Below are 16,343 nucleotides of genomic sequence, written 5' to 3'. Positions count from 1 at the left end.
CACCTACACTGTAAACATCTTTATTTGGTTGAGTGAATTCTGGCTTGGCATCCACATCTGAGGATGGAGGGATGAAGGTGTTCTGTTATTACAGCTTGTGGTTAAATGTCAAATGCCCTCCATCCTAGTTGAGTAAAGACTAGACACCTTTTCTGAGTGGAAGCTGGTGTTCTGAAGCCTCCAGAGATCTACCCAGGTAGGTCTGAAATTCATGCTGAAACACTTCAAGAGCACTGTCCTTGTGCTGTTCCTTCAGTTTTCCCAGAGAAGGGTAGTGGGGGCAGTAGAAGCAAGCATGCTCTTCTTGAGTTGATGTGTACGAACACCAGCAGTGGATTTTGCTACAGGATTGAGTTTTGCAGAATAACTGGCATGAAATGAGTGTGCGTGGTTTGCACAGCTTTGGAGCAGGGAACAGCTTCCAAGAGCTGGAAGTTGCAACCTGTTGAAGGATCCTCATCTAGCAGCAACTGATTTATAGGTCTGTGTGCATAGGTGTGATGGGTGGTCAGACTGTAAACTCTACAGGAGCATTATTACTTGAGAGTAGAGCGTATGTACTGGTGACGAGCTTGGAATTTACCTGTAAGTTGCCAAGCATGTTTGGTGGGCCGTGAAATTAAATGACTTATTTAAGCTGGTTCCTAGGTGAATGTAGTTTTGCACTGTGTATTTAAATAGGGTTCCATAAAACACAATAACTCCTGTTTTGCTGTTGATGGAAATGGGTAATTTGACTCAAGTTTTGGACTGTAAGCAATATACAGATGTTACACTTCTATCGCTTGTTACTGTCACATCTATGCAAATCTGCTTCAGTAACTTCAGGGCTTTTGAGATTCTTGTTTGTTATTGTGCTGCTGAATACCTAATCTTTATTTTACTTACAAACTGTATTTATTTTTTATCTTGAATTTTTGTGAAAAGCATTCAAGTAAATTTTTTCAGGCAACTTCTGGCAGGGAAGTAAAATCAAAACAATTGTTTCCATTCAAGTTTTATTAAAATCCAGTGCAGTGGAGTAATCCTTTAAGAAAAAGAGCACTAATGTTAGCAATACGGCTTCTGTGAATGATTTTACTTAAGTATGTTTTAAAAGGCAGCCTTGTTGTTTGTAGTAAAAATGAAGAGACTCAGATTATTCTAATTATTACACCTATTTTCTTGGAGCGCTTATTGTCTTCGTGTATGTTCATTTTATAATGTATGCATCTGGTAATGAAAATAATAATTAAATTCTTTCACAATGAAACTGACTGGGGGAAGGGTGGGGGTAGAGAAAGCTCAAGTAATACTGGCAGGCAGATTCATATGCAGTAAAGCTGGCCAATTCACTAATAAGGCTGACTCTTCACCTGACGTATTTTTAAGCCTAAAGTTACATTTTCAGTTAGTGGCTCTCATTTTTTAATCAGTGCTCTGTATTTGGAAACACTATTTTTGGTCCGTTTTCTGCTCCCTTCCCCCCAGCTCCTTCCTGCTTCTTCTCCCCACTCTCATGTCTTCTGCCCCATGTTCATGTTTGCTTTCTGACCTTCAGCTATCAAGGAATCTCTCTTATACTGGGGCTGTAAGCAATCTTGATTTGAAACTGGTTGAAGATGCTTTTGCTGAGAAGTTTGGAGACGTTTGAGGAAATGGCTCTGTTACTCCAGAAAGCGAACAGGGTGGTAAGCTGTTTTGTGGGACAGAAATCTGATCAAGTCTTTCAGTGCGCGGAAAGGTGGCGATGTAATCTTAGAGCTGAGTAGCAAAATCAGCCTGGTGTGGATTGAGATCTTGCTGTTTGGCTGAGGGCGTACGTGCTGACTGAAATGTGGGAAATAACGCAACAGTCATTTTGCAGCATGGCTGATAGAAAATATTTAGATTAAACCTGATTTACTTCTTTATTTCTTAATCTCCCTGTTCTCTGTTTTGTTCTTGCTTACATTTTCATTTATTTAGAATGATGTCCTTTCTTCATGTTCTTTTGGTATAATTTTTTTCCCTGATTCTTTGCCTTATCTTTTAAACCTGTTACTTTTTGCCAGTTTGATTACTGTTAATTCAAGTAGTACATAAACATTACTTTTGAGGTGCATTCAACCGGGTCTTCGGTTTAAAACTGAACTTAATGTGACAGCATCGAATGTTCTGAGAGCGTAGAACAAACTTCTGATGGTGCCCAAGCTCAGCATAGCCCTTGAGGACTGTATTTGTGTTGTTTTTCAGGCCCAGATTAAATCTGAAATAGTGTTGCAGTTTTGAACTGTGTAACAGTTGTACTTGTGTAACCCCTGGGAGGAGAAAGGATGTGGGACAACTGTCTGTCTGCCACAGACCTGCCTAGGCTTGTGGGTTTCAGCTGCATGGAGTGCTCTTTCTGGGAGGCTTTGCTACGGAAGCCATGTCTGGATCCCTGTGCAGCCTTTGGGAGAAGGCTGGTTTGATTCACGTAAGAGTGCTGCACACTTGGTTCAATTCTTGATGTGGTGTCAGATTTTTTTTCTTTTGAGATTAATCGTTGTGTTGTTTTAATAAAATGTATGCACAACCTACTTTATTAAAAAGCAGATGGTGTACAGTATTAAAGACCTCAAAGATGCGCTGAAAAGATGGCATGTTAAGGTTTCCCTGTTTTTGAAGCTGCTGCTTTGTTGTTAATTTGGAAACTAATTTTGGTCTTTCTTGAACTCAATTAAACATTTGCTTCAGTCATCACTTGTAGTGGCTTATTCCATTACCCGTAGCCTTAAATACTTTGGCAAGACTTTTTCTTGTATTTTCAATTACTTGCTTTATATAACTCTTAACAACCTGTAAGTCTTTTCAAAGTGTCCTCTTTTCTGATGAGAAACAAACCCTGAATCTTTTGATCTCCTGTTAGGAATTTTCTGAGGTCATATATTATGGTTCTTAACTATTGTTGCCACTTATACCCTCCTTCAGATCAGAAATGACAACGTGCAGCTTTCTCTGGCTTGTGCCACAAGAGCTGTATCCCTAAGATTGCTTTTTTTTTGAACATTAGCATGGGTTATTTATCTGGAAGGCAAATGGAGCATGTCTTACCAGAAACTTATCTAAAAAAATAACCAATAAAGGCAAAAAAAAAAAAACAAAACCAAAAAACCCAAAAAACCTCCCAAACCAACAGCAAAAACCCAAACCCAAAGTATCTGGGTTACCAAACTGGCCAAGTTTGGTATGGCAGGATCTGAGGGGTTGCACCTGTGTATGCCTTCCACAAAAATTTTCTATGGGAGGCAGGGTATTACTGGCACCTGAAGCTCATTGTGAATACATCAAGCTATGTTCTGTAAGAATCTATTTTTTTTTCCTGAAGTGAGTCATATTTTGAGTGTAAGTAGAAGACTGTCTATTCAGTGTGAAGACCACATTTAATTAAACTTCAGTGGATGTAAACAAAGTATTAAGCAGTATTTGTTGCAAATGCTAAGATCTGAATTACAGTGGGACTTTGATTAATGCATCGAAACACTTAATGTTGGAGTGTGATCCTTCTGAGCCTGCTTGACATACAGCCTTGAACTAGAGATAATCACTATGGGATGATGTGTAAACTTTAAGGATTTAAATCCTTTTCCACAGTGGTGTGTTTTTGTTTGTTGTAAATTGCAACAGTAATGCAACTTGTTGATCTCATTTGCTGAGGAGGATAATTTGCTACAAGTATTCAGGTGTGTTAGAACTATGGTACATACCATCAGATGAAAGGGAAAAATACAATTTCTGAGGACACTATCGAGCTCAGCTTTTATAGGTTGTAAGCCTTAACCATTAAAACCTTGTTAAGGTTACCTTAAGTATGGAAATGCTTGGTCCCGCATGCTTTCTTTCAGTAAATTGGGGGAAGAGAGCAGAAACAGAGGAAAAGGTATGCATGTGTAGGCTTTGTCTAATTGGTAAGGAAGAAAGAGGCCACCTACTTCTACTGTGTGTCATGACTATATAGCAGTAGACCCAGCAACCAGGCTTCAATTACTTTTAGGTTGGTGCTGTGCTTTTAGTGAGCCCATTACTCTACTGCAGAATCTCTTACTGCCTGTCTGATGGGGGACCTTAAGTGCGTAAGGAAAGGTGAAAACTGATCAGAGATTTTTGGCTCCTTGCAGTGTTTCGTGTGGGAGTTGGTAGTGTGGCCTATATGATGCATGCCTGTTAACATAATCAGTAATTCGTTGCTGGAGAGTGATGTTAAGTGTCATGCTAGGGGCTGTTAGAAAGTATGACTTTAAAAGTTGCTTGCATCTGAAGTGATGCAGAAAATAAATCTTAAAGCAAGCAGCAGAGGAAAGTTTTCTTGATGGGTGGATTAAAGGGTTTTGTATGTAATCTTAACCATTATGAAAGACTAGTAAATCCTGTTTGCATGTGGGTCTATAACTTTTAATGAGTAATTAGTCAAGTTTAAGGATGCATTTGGTGTGGGTTTTTTGTCTGTTTGTTTTTGTGTGTTTGTTTTCCCCTGCATCACTGATACTCAGGCTTTCAGAACAAATTATATTCTTGCAGGGCACCTGGTACAGTTCATCTAAAGGAAACACTGGGCAAAGGTTTTAAGTCAGTGCTTTGCCCCCAAAGCACCCTTCGTTCATCTTGAAACGATCCCTTTTCTCCATAAGCTCACTGCCTCCTAATGGATGAGAAGATCCTGTGATGGTTGTAGATGGTTGTTTTCCTTCTTGTAGATCTCGAATTTCCTCTTGAGTTTATGGGCTCAGCTTTGCAAGTTTTGCACGTCCCTTACCTCTCCCCTTGTAACTGATTAATCTACTGGCTTCAAAACTAGTTAAAGAGGACAGATTTCTCCTGCTCAGGTTTAGTTGATGCTGTTTTTTATACTTACTGATCCATGTGTTAGTTGTAAGGCCTGGTGGAGAATTTCATAGGCTAAATCATTTTTCTGTGTTTTTAATTTTGAAACATTTTGATTTCAAAAGAATAGTAAAACCATGACTAAAAGTTTGCATAAATGTTATTAGCAGTCCTAGTTCTTATATTTTGGAAAAGGTGGTTTGCTTCTTTTTCAGTAGGGCAAAAATAATGGAGTGCTTCTACTTGTGTTTTTAACAAAGAAGAATCTACTGAAGAGCTTACAGTGACCTGGTTGAAATAGTCAGAACTGTGGTAAAACCAGTTCTACAGCATCAAGTTTTGTTTTTCATTTTGAAAGAATCAAAGATAAATGTCTTGCATGTTAAGGAGATGAGTTATCATAAGCGCATACATGGATAACACAGCAGCGGTCCAAGAGCATTAGTGTGCACAACCTGATGTGGTGGCAGCTAGCAGTCACTCAGTGAATGTTAGTCCATGTGGAGAGTGCTTCTCAGGGGACTGTACCTTTTCTGAAAGGAATCCCACCGCCATCCTTAGTCCTGACACATGAGGCATCTGGTGCCAGTGCTGGCGTGAAAATGGTTAATCTGGAGAATGAGTACCCAGTGCTCAAGGAAACAAAACCTGTTGTAGAGTGTCTGGACCACAGATAATGGTGTCTGTAGATGGGTGGATAACTATATAAGGACAGAGAACATGTGTGTTGTAACAAACATTGTTAGGAAATACGGTCGCGCTGACATAGGACTGGCCATGTTAATAGATACACTTGTTAATGTATGTGAACTTTGCTACGTGAGTTATTGCATGGTAACTTAGGCAGGTTTTTTGGATGGAGTTGATGCTGCAGGGTTTTCATGCAGCACTAGGATGGGAAATAGGATGTGAGAGCAATTCTTCTAATCATTGCCTGCTTCTTTAACTCCTTCTCATATGTATGTAGCCACATGGGAAGGTCTGCAGGCCAGGTCATTTTTTCCACTGGATTGGGTATAGTCTGCATGCTAAAGTTGAGGCTTTCCAGTTTGGTTTACAAAATAAGTAAAGGTTTTACATGAGTTTCTGAACTTGCTTTGAAGTATACAGATGCTTGTTACACTTGAAGACCAGGTTCCAAAAGCCTTTTGGAAGATCTTGCTTTCTTTTTCCATCATTATCTATTTACTCCTTTTGCTTAGGGCAGGAGTTAGATTTCCTGCTTCCTTGCATTATTACATGCTTCTTGCAAGTGTTCAGGCTTTTACTTTATTATCCTTTGGAGACTCTTTCACAAAGAAATGAGCCTTAATGTCAGGTGGCAGTGAGCATGAACATTGCAGAGCCAAATTGCTCCTGCTGTGAGAGCCTTGTAGGAAGAGAATCAAGGAAAGGAAATTTTCCATGAGGTTCTTTCAGATGTTTTGTCTGTACTCTGTATTCCAATGATGAATGTGGCAGATCAGAGGAGAGTGCTGCTTCATGAGCACGGGAGGTCCTCTGGGAGAATCCAAGGAGTGTAACCACAGTATAGAGCCACCTGTGCAGGCACACACTATGTAAATTTTTTTGGTGGTGTTAGGCTTTTGTGGGCTACTGTAGTGTTTTGCTCTTGCAGTTTTGCTCTTCTGAGCTAACAAATTGGCTCTTCTATTTTATTTTTTTTTTGTTAATATTTCAGTACTTTGCTTTATACTTGTTACTGTTACCCAACACGTTGTACAGAGTAGGGATCTACAGTTTTCTGTCAGTTCTCCCATTGTGTGGTTTTCTGTTAACCGCTGAAAATTGAAACAACCTGTAGGAGGACAGTTGATACTTGTTATACAATTTTTATAAAAGGTGTAAGTGTAATAAACAAAATACTCCATCTCCTCTGTCCTTTTAAATATTAGTTTCAGCTTATGTTTTCCCAATATGCCATCTTCTGCTCATCCATGATTTCTCAGTAAATAGTAGCTCTCATCTTTCTGCTGCACAGGTAATAATGTAACAATGCTTTTTCCATTTCTATGGTCTTCGTGTAGATTTCTAATAGCTTAAACCATTTTTGTGACGCTATTGCACGATTTAAAAAGCTAGAAAGAATACTTCCAAGTTGTTTGTTTGAGGAAAGTCATTCTTCTCAGAGCACTTTCATTTGGTAAATAAATCTGTGGTTTAGTGTAGCTTTATGCCACTTGAAGAGTGTGTTTCATGTCTGTTTGGCACGCAGACGTATTGTTAGTCATCCATATCTGAAAATAATTGAAAAGCTACAAAGGTCTTGTAAGTGTTTTGGAATCTCCGATGCGTTTAAAAAGGAAAGAAAAAACTTCAGAGAGCTTCATATTTCTGATTGTTTAAATGAATTACCCCTGGGGGTTGTATCACTCCTAAAATACTATGAATTGGGAAACTTGAATAGGCTGTTTCTTGTTTTGGAAAGGGGAAAAAAAAACAACCAAACAAAAAACAAACAAAACCAACAGAGATAATTTTACAGTATGAGGTAAATACTGAACTCTGTGTCTTCTGGAAAAGCAGAGGACTTCAGTGTGGTCTGTGTTTTCCTGAGCTAGTAGTTTTGCAGACCTGCTGTAGTGTAAGATGTTGCAAAGAGTATGGAGCTGTCGTTCATTTGTTGAGGCAATGTGTTTTGTTTTAGGGATTATGTACGCTGTAACACAAACAAAGGGCCTTGTTTCTATAAAGATCAGACTAGTCTTTCTCAGAAAATGGTTGTTTTTTTTGGGGGGGGATGTGGAGGGAGAATGGGAGGTCTAGTAGGTATGCAGTAAATTGAGAGTCCCTGGCTAAGTGTAAGGTGAAGAAGTTAAAACCTAAATTTAGAATGTTGTGAAGTTAAAAAACAAAATAGTAAGTGAATGCATCTGCTAGATGTATTTTCAGTATTTTCAATGCTTTCACTATCTGGAGAGCAGGAACTCGAGGCACAGTATAACCTAGATGTTTGTATCATTGAAGATGAAAATGAAACATATTGGGAGAAAGAAATGCAATTGGCGGCTGAATACTCCAGTGAACTTGATAACCAGGAACCACTGCTGACTCACCTTGGCTTCAGCTATTCTGTTGGACACCTGGCAACAGTATTGCAGTGTGATCATTGCTGGGACTGTGCAAGTGTGATTCCTTCTTTTGTTAGGTTTGTGTAGTTGTCAGCTTCTTTTCTTAAAATGATGTGGAGTACCAGTGGAAGTATGCATGTCTAACTCAGATGGACACATGTGGCAATAAAGCATATCGTATGCAAGAGAACATTGCCAGACATGTTTGTTTGTTTGCTTTTTGTAGCTGGGTGTATTTCATGTATTTTTTACTTCCTAATATTTGAGATTTGAGATGGAGAGGAGTATTTAAACAAGACTGTTTGAAGGCAAGTATTTAATGTAGTGTGTCTGTGACAATAGAAACCAATATCTGAAAATACAACATTTCTTACCCTATGTGTGCAGTATTTCTTTAGCAGCCAAGTGCTGGGGGAAAAAACAAAACAAAACAAAAAAAACAACAATCAACTCTCACAATAAAAAAACAAAATAAGTGTCAATTCTGCTTCCTCTCCCACCTCCTCTATCCTGCACTCTGAAGTATAAGAAAGAAAAAATGACAGAGAAGACTTGAATAAATTAGCTGGGGTGGTGAAAGATAAAGTCTGGGACCCGGTTATCGTTCTTAACTGTTAAGAAATGTAACATAGCTCTCACTCAAGGTAACTGCTTGCCTACTTTCCACCTTACTTCCCTTGCTTTTGATTAGAAACTTAGAAAAGATTGTGTCTGTCAGAGCAGGGAGAGGAACCTGAGGACCTGATTCTCCACTGGTTGCCTTCAAAGACTGAGAAGTGTGACCTAGACTTTGAGGTGGTAGGAGTTGAACCTAATTTTATATTAGACCTTTCAGATATGGGTGGTGGCTACAGAGACTGAAGGCTAAATTAGAACCTGTTTTTAATAGGGTAGCCGAGTAAAATTATTCACAAACAACTGATAAAGGCAACTTTACACTATTTAAAGATGTTTCCAGACATCACTTTGCTCTTGAATGCACTTTGAAAATAAATAAATAAAAAAAAATCTTTTTCTCTGCAGACATCCAAAAAGCTGTGCATGTGAATGCTAAAAATGACCTTGAGCTGGAGAACTCAAAGGTTATTGGTGGTTTTGTACTGAATAAAATGAACCAGCACAGCAATGTGAAAAACCTGCATTAAAGTCCAGGTCCCTGATTTGGCAAGACATACATATATTGTACCTGTTCTTCTGTGAATACCCATTCTTGATCAGTGTACAAGTTAAATTCTAGAATAAACAGAACTAATGAATGTATGTAATATGAAGTGCTGGTGATATTCTTTGCTGGTTAGCTGAGATTTCTGCAGTAGGAAATGGAACCCCTGAAATGAACAGTAATATCTGTGTGAGTTGTCATCCTTCTTGTGCTGAAGTGCACCTTGTGGACAGGAGTCCTCAGATCTGGATTTGGAAGGTAGCACTTTTGGCAAAACACCTTGCTTTTTTTTGTTGTTGTTGTTGTTTTAATATATTTTTTGCTGTGAATGTTGGAAGTTGTTGGGAGAACTGAATTAAAGCTCTGGTTTTGCTAGCTGGAGAGAGAGTGGTGAGCGAACTTAATGTAGGGGTTGACTAGATGTTAAATGAGATCTTGGTAGAACCAGGTAATTTCCGTTCTACTGACATAAACTTTGATCTATTAAGACCTTTTCTTTTCCCCTGTGGATTTGGAAGGAATTGAAACACTTGATTCCTTTAATCCGTAATATTCAGCACTTCTTGTCCTTAACTGCTACTTTTAAGCAGTAGTTGTACTGTTACGCAGTAGGAAGCTAAGAATATAACTAGTATATACTAGAATAAGGAAGTTATTATCAGTGTATTAGTGTCAAGTATACATAATATGAAGTTTCTGTGCCTTCACTTCTTTATATGTTTTCCATGACTTTAATTACAATGAGTAGAACTTAATTGGGCGTAACTAATGCTTCATAATAGTTCATGTGTGCATTTTCAGGCACATTTTAAAATTTGATTCTAGGATCTGGCCATATTCATGTTTTATCTGTTATTTCAGTACTTAGTTTGTGTCTGTTGATGCTTCTATTTTAATGATGGCACACTTTTTTTTTTTTTTCTATATTGGTACTACTTAATAGTACTAGCACTGTGATAACCAATTTATCCAATTTTCTGTTTACTCAGGTTACTTAAATATAAGTCGTGCAGATTACCTAATTTGCACTTAACAATGGCAGGAGACATGTGACTTTTCTCCATCACAGTGTATTGAAGTATGATAATTAGAATCATAGCTTACAGCTTCTGTCTCTAGTAGACCCTCTTGTACTGTGCCAGACCTTGGGCTGCTTCTGATACTACAAGGAACACAGGTCAACAACATTGCATGGCATGTTCTTGGGGCAGTTTTACAACTGTTCCTTTTTAATAGTGGTACCAATGCTCCCATGTCATCTTTGCATTAGCGGGTATGGTTTTATTTAATAATAGTGGCTTGGTGATAAAAGATCTGTTTGTATGAAACCCTGACATCTTCTATTTATTTTGGTGCTCAGAGCTACAGTACATACAGAATAACTGCCTTATGCTTAAGGAATATTAATGCTTAGTCAGAATCAGCACTTAGAAAATGGTAAGATTAAGGCTGTATGTACAACCTGTGCTCAGATTGGGTTTTAAAATGCTGTCCTAGTCCATTACTGAGTTTGCATGGCTACATCTGTGTAAGGAGCCAAGTGGATAGCATTACTTCAGAGAACAATATGCCTCTGTGAAGTTACTGACCATAAGAAATTATAGCCACAAAGGCCATTTTTATCAGTAGGTTAGAAGCGTATGACTGTCCACCTTTGTAGTTGTAACAGGGTTATGAGCGCTATTTTCTCTACGTGCAGTTGTACGCATTACTGCTCAAACTCTTGAGTTGTGGTTGGATGCTGAGTAACCACACTTTCTAACTTTTGTGTGAAGTTCTTAAGACCGTCTGGTTTATGAAGTTTTTGCTGGACTGTTGTGGCTGTGGAAGAAATATGCTAATTTGTATTTTGGGGTTTGGGTTTCTGCTTTTGGCAGAGCCACACAATCTGTCCAATACTTGGCAGCAACTATGACCTGGCTTGGAACCTTTCATTCCATCTTTCAGTCACCCTGTTCAGCTGGAACATTGCAACACTGCAAACTTTGTTTTTTGTTTTGGGAGTTTTCACACCTGATGTTTGGAAAACCCATCGTATGGCTTTGTGTTGCTACATGTTGGAGAAAATTTAAGAAACCACTGATGTTGCATGTTCAGCTGTGTGTGCCATAGAAGTATTTCTTAATGTTTTCTGCAAAACTAACATGTAACATAAACTACCTTAAGTAGGTCTTACCAAATCCCTTTTCCTAGTAAAGATGAGGTAAATTGGAAAGTTTTCTAGGAAATACAGTTTAGGACCCAATAATGGAAAAAAAAAAAATGTAAAAAATTGTGAAATAGTTCTAAGTGACCAAAGTGGTTTGTTTGTTTTAATTTAACTACAACTGGCTGTCTGTATGGTGTTCTGTTATTCAAAGGACACAAAAAGGATACATTTGTGTAGAACAGTCAATATACCACATGTATGGATCTGATCAATCAATGTTTGCCAGAGGTCCCAGAATGGATGAGAAGGCCTGCGTGGTACCCATTCCCATGTGGCTGTGAACCAGAGGCAGTCTGGGCCCTTCCCACAAGGCAAGCCTTGAGAACATTCTGAGTAGTGGCAGAGGTTACTCTGACATGAAAACACTGTGGGAACACCGTGGCTCTCTGTCTAAGCATAATAAACACATTAGAAACCTTGGTAGGGCTATGGAAAGCTTCTGCATTGTAGAAGTTCCTCCTCTGCTGATATAGAAGGTACCGTCACTGGCACTGCTTGAAAACTAATGCTTAAAACGGCTAGTTGTTTAACGTGGTGAATGAATATTTTGTGAGAAGAGCTGTGGTTCTCGGGAATGGTGATGTGAATTGGTTGCAGGAGTAGGTGGAGGATAGTGTTATAACAATTGTCACATAACTGCCAAAACTGTTCCTTCCTCAGCAAGCTTAAATATTTAGTTCTTGTGTAATAGAGCATAATACTTTAAATACCCACTATACAAAAGCAGTCTAACTTGAGCTGCCAGCATTCAACCAGAAAAGAATTAGAACACCCTCTGCTGGTATGAATGGCTCTGTTTTCCAGTTCTCCTCAAGGACTTCAGGCATTTATCAGGCGTTTACCCTGGAAATAGTAAAAAGACATTTTAAACTGTGCTGCTGCCTTCTTTTTATTAACCTGAGATTATTTTTGACTCACTTGTATTTGTTGTTTTCCTCAGAAATTTGATAGTTTGTATAATATTCCTGCTAAAGCAGATGTGAGGAATGAGAATCTATATTGTTTGCTAAGTAGGAATACAGAAAGTTGTTCTTCCTTGTTAGATGTTTCTTATTGGAGTTGGAGGTTGTGTGTGTATGTTTTTGAGAAAGCATCCATGTGTTAACTGTGTTGATAATCCTGTCTGAACGACTCCTCCAAATGCGCTGGGCAAGCTTGTGGTTTCATGGAGCAACTATGTGTTCCTAGGCCCTTTCTTAGTGGTTATCTCTGTGCTTCTGCTCAAGCTTTTAGAGAGCCTCTGTGTCACTTGTCAAGTGATGAGCACTCAAGAGGAAAGAGGCTGGCTGACTTTTTTTTGTTCCCCTTACACTCATGTTCTGAAACTCTTGCTAGGCCTGACACGTGCTAATATCCTTCCTTGCCAGCTCAGGGTGGCTGAGAAGGAAATCACAGGGTAAGATGAGGAGTGGACACCCATAAAACACATTTTACGCATGTCCAAACAATCTTCTGTAGCTCTGTGAGTGCTGCTGTGGACACCCCAAAGCAACCCTTTGCCCCAGCATTTCCTGAGGGCCCGAAGCTTTGTGGGGCTTCTTGGAGCCGTTCAGGCAGCTTGCAGTGGCATAGAGCTATGGAGAGAGAGGGGCAGCTGCTAACAGAGAGCCTGCTCAGTATTAATAACAGCACCATTCTTAGTAAATGGTTGCTTACATAATTTTGTTATGAAAGAATGCTGCTGGTTGAACCGCTGAATCCGCCACATGTGAAAGCAGCATCCCTGTCAGCACTGCCTGCTGCGAGAGAAGGGTTAAGAGCAGACAACATCCAGTCAAAGACCTTGTTTTTAATTTTGCCTCTCACACGGGCACAGATCCGGCTAAGAGCAGCCCAGATTAGTTCGGAAAAACCTTTGAAGAGATTTAAGATGTCCTTCAGCCAGTTTGAAGGTTTTTGTCTTGCAAATCCAGTACAAGGGCGCCTGCAGGCATCTCGACCCTTGCTGTGCTGCTGATGCAGCTCAAGGTCACGCTAACCCGCCCTGTGACATTCAACAACAACAAAAAAATTATGCGGTGAAACTGCTTCAGCGTTCAGCCAACCAACAACTTCCTCAGCTCCTCACTAAAGGAAGAAGGGGGTATATGTCTATATATTTTTTCTTTTCTTTTTCTTTTTCTTTCTTTTTTTTTTTTTTCTGGCTTCGTAGATTTTTGCTGCAGGAAATAATCCAGGATTTCTGGTGTGTGTGATGACAAGGTCATTTCTTAATTAGAACACATGTAAAGAACAAAGCTAAATGGCTTCAAAACAGCTTTGTAGTTGATGGAGAGGATTTAAATTATTTAAAGAGATAGTCACCCAAGTATGATGGAAACGGAATTCTAAACACATTAACTCTTTCAGTACTCCGCAGCTTCCGTATGATACTGAAAAGAAAATGTCAGATTTGACGAGCAATGCTGCAACTACTGATAAATGAACATTTTTTTTTTGCATCTATTTATAGTTGAGATTGCGTTACGCTCTCCCTTATCTGAGTTGGGAAAGCCAGGTATTTATTCATGACTTAGTTATGGTGAAATATTCTGTGCTGGCCAAGGATTGAGAGGTAGTTATGGGAAACTGCTTCCTAGAGATCAGAGCTTTCGTTTCTAGCATGCTCTATGTTTTAGTGACTGCAATGATGAATACATGCCTGACTTGCAGAGCGAGCATGCATTTGGTATTGCTTCCGAAACACTACTGGAAGAAATTTGGACTATATTAAAACGGTGGATTTGGGTTTGAAAGGAGAAAATCAACTAAATGGCAACTTCACGTGGCTTCGAAGTATCAATAGCCGTTTGGAAAGCCTGGCCGTGGGAGGGATCTTGGGATTTGAATTTCATTCCTTACATGTTTGACTCAGAGCACCTAAATGCGAAGGTGCTGGTTGAGCTATAGCTTGAGGTGTTTGCCTTTTAACTGTCAATCCCCATAGTTGTTAATCCACTATGTGACGTCGGGGTCTGCGCTATGAGCTTCCCGTGCCTGTGGTCGGCCGCTCCGCATGGCACCACCTGCAGGAAGGGTGGCCAGCAGCACTCCCCATGCCTGGCTCTGCAACAGCAGCATGGAGTAGGTAGGGGCTTTGCTGGCAGACTGAATACGGGCTGTGTTTGCACGCAGAGATGCTGCTGCGTGATGCGTCAGACACCTGAAACGTGGAGGGATAAGTCATCTTTCTCTAGCCAAAAGTTACACACACTAATCTGCAAGTTAGCTGTTTCAAGTGTAAATGGCAAAATGGCATCAAGTATACCAAGGTTTTGCCTCTTGTTCTTTTGTTGGTTTTGTGGATTTTATTTCTTTTTTCTTTTTCTTCTTTTTTTTTTTTTTTTTTTTCCCTGGCTAAATCTTGTGCAGCTGGAGCATGAGGTGCAGTAAATGTCAAATGTCAGGCTGAAACAGAGTATGCTTGCTGCAGATGGATTGCCCTGGCTCCTGGAGCCTCCTTAGGAGAAGGGGGGAAGCTGCACTTGGCAGCACGGTCAGGGAGAGGAGGCACTGCAACTTCTGTCCTCTCTGGGCTGCTGCTTCTCTCTTTCTGCACTGCCCATCTCTTGTGGGAGGGAAACGGTGGAGGATAACAGGCTCCACACAAGAAAAATGGATGGGACAAGACGGATGTGCTGTGTGAAGTCTGTACGCCCTTGCCCTTGCCTGGGGTGTGCTGTGCCCTTAATATTATGGGAGACCTAAGCTCACCTGCTAGTAATTTCTAATTTACTGTCCTAATTCATCGATTTGTTATCACTAATTGTACTTCATTTACTTCTGTGTAGTTTCCAGTACCTAAAGGGTTGAAAGGTTGCTGTAATTGGCACCCGCAGCTGCTCTTTCTTTTGACAGGGGATAATTTTGCAGCCTATGCTTTGTGTGACAGCTGCCTAATTGGGCATTCTCCCCTTGTAGCAAGCCTGCCTCCTCCAGCCTCCCTGCTGACAAATGGTGGTGGATTATAGATGAGGACACGCTGACCCGTTCGACCTTGCTGAGACAGCGGGGAGGGGCCTCCTGCTACTTGAGGGAAGCTTTGGGTCATTTAAAGGACAAGGTCATGAGCCAGGTGGGGAAATGACATGATATCACATGACAATAGCCTGATGACATGGTCAGTATGTCAAGGACAAACTCATCAGTATCGATTATGCTGCTTTTTCGGAGCGTATCTGTGAAGCCATTGATATTTCAAAACTATTTTGCTAATTTATTCTAGGTAAAGTGCCAAACGTTATTTTCAGGGTTATTTTTAGGAGTATTTGTACAGTATTTTCTTCTAAGTACTGATCACATACAAAAGCAGTGTTAATAAAACCCTGTCAATAATGACTTAGAGGGTTCAATTTGATGGTTTTAATAAAATGTGCATCTGCAGGGACTGTAAGAAAAATACCAAGAAGGAAGAAAATTTCTGCTTTTAAAATTCAGCCTTTCACTTTCAGTTCCTACTTGGAAGGCATATGTAATGATCTTTGTGATAACATGTGTGTTCACTTGTATGTGGCTGACTGGAATGTGGGGAAAGCCTTTAAATAAAAAGAACCAAAGAGAAAAGCGAAATAGAAATTGGGTGTTTAAAGCACAACTCTTCCACTGGCTCAGGAGTGCTACAGTGAAGATAATGCTTAGCCTATTTTAAGCACTAATACAGTATCCAGCTATGCCAGCCAATAAAAACCTGCTAAGTGGGTTTTAGAAAATATGTTGTGAATACAAGTGACAATATTTTGAGAGCATCTTTGCGTTGTGTTTCGATGCTAATAAACTTGAAGGTAAATGAACAGCTTGTTTGACATTTGCATGTTAGACAATAATAACATGCTTTCTTCAGGAGTAATTAGACTGCTGGGTTGGTTATGTGAAGAGGTGAAGATAAATACAGTCGAGAAGAAAACTCCCTTGAAGTTGTTGAACTTTAATGGTATCGTTCTATTTTAGCCCCTGCCCAGCAGTCTGTATTGCACACATGCCTGTGCAGCACACATGCACACACACATGCACCAGCACATAGGCACGTACGGATACACGCAGCAGGAGCAGAGTTTCTGAAACAGACTGCTAAGTATAGAGGAAGTGTTCACTTCAGCACACG

At 39.8% G+C, this 16,343-nt stretch overlaps 2 protein-coding genes across 12 annotated transcripts in view; both read left to right on the top strand.

Moving 5' to 3' along the window:
- Nucleotides 1-16,343, top strand: part of SAMSN1 (SAM domain, SH3 domain and nuclear localization signals 1) — a 255,497-nt gene that overhangs the window by 22,029 nt on the left and 217,125 nt on the right. The gene's annotated exons all lie outside the window — the stretch shown is intronic.
- The window catches only part of NRIP1 (nuclear receptor interacting protein 1), a 69,475-nt gene that overhangs the window by 22,029 nt on the left and 31,103 nt on the right, over nucleotides 1-16,343 (top strand). For 4 of the 10 annotated variants that reach the window (XM_015880406.3, XM_085547489.1, XM_085547473.1 and 1 more), the window contains exon 3: nucleotides 15,164-15,317. The exons of the other annotated variants lie outside the window; for them this stretch is intronic. The gene's annotated coding sequence lies outside the window, so the exon portion shown is untranslated. The remainder of the gene's footprint in view (nucleotides 1-15,163; nucleotides 15,318-16,343) is intronic. 10 annotated transcript variants of the gene reach the window in all.

The sequence above is a fragment of the Coturnix japonica genome, chromosome 1 (genome assembly GCF_054131305.1).
Source record: "Coturnix japonica strain WE chromosome 1, WE-NBRP24, whole genome shotgun sequence".
NCBI classification, from domain to species: domain Eukaryota; kingdom Metazoa; phylum Chordata; class Aves; order Galliformes; family Phasianidae; genus Coturnix; species Coturnix japonica.
The sequence above is the reverse complement of the archived record's forward strand: the minus strand, read 5'-3'. Positions and strand labels throughout refer to the sequence as shown.